Here is a 3,280-nt window from a genome sequence, read left to right as displayed (position 1 = left end):
TTTTCACTGTGGAAAAATATTAATTAGAAAATAAATACATCATAAGCTATGGTTTAAATTCTAACATCAATTCTAACACAGGTAGTACAGTAAACAAAAGAAAGTCAATGTCACATCTTATTTTGTAGTTAAAGTTGGATAGAAAAATGCCTAAAAGAATATGCTTCTGATTTTTTTTTTTTTTTTTTTTTTTTTTTGAGACGGAGTCTCGCTCTGTCACCCAGGCTGGAGTGCAGTGGCCGGATCTCAGCTCACTGCAAGCTCCGCCTCCTGGGTTCACGCCATTCTCCTGCCTCAGCCTCCCGAGTAGCTGGGACTACAGGCGCCCGCCACCTCGCCCGGCTAGTTTTTTGTATTTTTTAGTAGAGACGGGGTTTCACCGTGTTAGCCAGGATAGTCTCGATCTCCTGACCTCGTGATCCACCCGTCTCGGCCTCCCAAAGTGCTGGGATTACAGGCTTGAGCCACCGCACCCGGCCCTGCTTCTGATTCTTAATTCAACAAATTATCAACTACTACAAGGGGAGCGTAGCAGGCTAAAATACACCCTGGCAATTTGAGGTCTTCTATGGCTTATCTCTTCCAGCTAATATTGTTAGACATTGAAATATCAAGGTGACACTCAAACAGTCTAGATAATGTTGCTGGTACAGGAGCTATGTACTCATCCATCTCCCAGATTCAACAGAAAAGATTAATGGTACTCGGAATATTAGTCTTACTTATCTCTTTAGTTTTAAGACGAGTAAAGCTAACAATTTTACAGGACTGCGGCGTCAAGCCAATGAGCACGCCAAATCTAAATTTCTCATTTAATTCTAAATTGCATCATAAAAACCCAAGAGATGTTTTGTCTCAGGACATTTTATCTATTAAGAGTGTTCCTATTTCAAAAGATACAGATTTTTTCTTGATTTGCTCGAGAGACATTGAGAAACAGAATCAGGTGTTATGTTTAATTATATAGAAACATAAAATCTGCAAAATGATAATAGAGTCAATCAAATGCAAAAGTCAAGATTTAAATGCCAGATTCTTTATTAATATATATAGTCAATTTGCATAAGACAGAAATTTTTTGTTACTTCATTGTGCTGTGTTTTGCTGTATCAAATGCATCCTTACATAGACTACTAATTCTTGTTTTAGAAAAGTTGTCATTTTTTGCTGAACCGATGCCCTCAATTACACATTGCAACAAACTGCCTACACCCTAATTTGTGGTCTGGTCTTTCTCAAGTTGTCATTCTCTCATATTGTCTTTCTGACATGCTAAGTCTTCTCAATCTAATTAACTATCTATAATTTAAGGGCCCATGCAGAAAGCACAATGGCAGTGCTAACCAATGTCTGTCACTTGTCTACTCCTTTACCTCAGGATTCCATGAGTAATAAGCCTTCACCAGAGAATTACATTTCCAGTGACTCTTTTAAAATAAAAACTATATAATTTGATTGACAGTGGAAAATGCCTATTTAGTAATAATTCTAAAGCTGAAAAACTACAGAGGACTTCATTTTGACCATCTAACTTTGTAAAAAAACAGAACTTATTTAGCAATAAATTCAATGCATATCTGTTTGTTTCTTGAAATTAAACATTTTTACTTAGTTTATACTTTTTGAGAGTTTTGGATTTTAAAGTCTTTACCTATATTAAATAAAAACTTTTTAAAAGTGGTACAAAAACACTATGAAAGAGTGAAGCAATGTTTTAATTTCTTGGCTTAATCTTGGTGCCACTTCTGCGTAAGTAACTCCATCTTTAATATTCTGCAGCCACCTGAGCATATCTCTATCCCTGTCCTTATCACTCTTAATGTTTACTTTTGATTTATGTAACTATTTCATCCATCTATCACAGTGGCTGGAAAATAGCAGTCACCTAATAAATAATGATAGAGTTAAGCATATGTACCCTAGAACTTAAAGTATAATAAAAAAAAAAAAAAGAAAGAAAGAAACGAATATCTATGTGGAAAGTTTAACAAACAGTGGGCATTTTTTTCTGGTTGGAAGGTAGGGGTAAAAAGTAACATGTGATTTAATAATTGATTTCAAATATGAAAAATAAACTGCAAACTTACAGAGTTTGAGACAGCAGCCAGTTAATAAATTCAGCCTAAGCAAAACAGTAATTTTTTTAACCTTTCTACCATTTAGTACTTCTAGAAAAGCTACTTACAGTGGCTAACCTGGACTGGTTCTTGACTTTTCTGTTTTCCCTTATAATTTCCTACTGAGGCCTGTCCATCCAAAGTAATATCCAGGATTCTGGAATTATTTTATGTGCTTTCTCTTGTACTTAAAATTTTAGTCACTGTAGTTGACTAGGCTTAGATTTCAATTTCAGCTCTAACCTTTATTGGTCGAATGGCTTTGCTCCAATTATCTCTCCTAAGCTTCATCTACCCAAAGGTGCTAACAGTGTTACTTATTTGTAACAGTGTAAACTTAGGCAAATGAAGTATTTATATCTTAACATGTGAGCTGTGAAAGTGTTCAAATAATTATGCTTACCAATGTTATATACAAATAGCTATACTTATATAAATTTAGCATATCTATTAAATACAATTAACCTGAGTCCTCTTAATTTGGGGAGTTTCTACGTATTTTTCACAGGCAGGACAGAGATGTTACAAATTTCTCATTCCAGGTGTTGTGACAAAGTTGTTACCAATCCAGAGGTATTTACAATTTAAAACCCAATAAAAACTGCACTCCAAAAAGTGATTTAAAGAAACTAAATTAAGACACATATGGAGATTTGGGGGAGACTTATTGAGGAAGAAAATCTGCCTTTCAAATTCCGCTGAAATAATACACATATAGATGTCTATTAAAGACCTACTAATAGTGCTCGCTTCGGCAGCACATATACTAAAATTGGAACGATACAGAGAAGATTAGCATGGCCCCTGTGCAAGGATGACACGCAAATTCGTGAAGCGTTCCATATTTTTAGGCTATTGGTCACTCATATATGGCTCAGAAGAAATCTCTTCAAATATTTTAAAGCAAATATTTTACACCATTTAACTCTTCATCGACAGCTATGCCCCAGACTTGATGACCAATCCTGTTCTTAATCCTGAGTAACTACAAAAAAAGCCTCACATGTAAGAATAATATCTCAGTCTGTCAGTCCCATCTGATATAGTATCTATGTTCTCATAAACATGCTTTTGCCTGTGAAAGGAAAACAAAATCTCAGGATTCCAAACTCACTAAGCCAAAGGGAAAAGTCAAGCTGGGAACTGGGTCATGTAAACCTGCC

The 3,280-nt window shown here is 35.2% G+C and overlaps 1 non-coding gene across 1 annotated transcript; it reads left to right on the top strand.

Moving 5' to 3' along the window:
• Positions 1–2,859: 2,859 nt before the first annotated feature.
• Positions 2,860–2,966, top strand: LOC123569934 (U6 spliceosomal RNA). Its single transcript, XR_006693806.2, has one exon. It is a non-coding gene; the product is annotated as a U6 spliceosomal RNA (small nuclear RNA).
• Positions 2,967–3,280: the final 314 nt, after the last annotated feature.

This window comes from Macaca fascicularis, chromosome 17 (assembly GCF_037993035.2).
Source record: "Macaca fascicularis isolate 582-1 chromosome 17, T2T-MFA8v1.1".
Classification (NCBI taxonomy): Eukaryota; Metazoa; Chordata; class Mammalia; order Primates; family Cercopithecidae; genus Macaca; species Macaca fascicularis.
The sequence above is the reverse complement of the archived record's forward strand: the minus strand, read 5'-3'. Positions and strand labels throughout refer to the sequence as shown.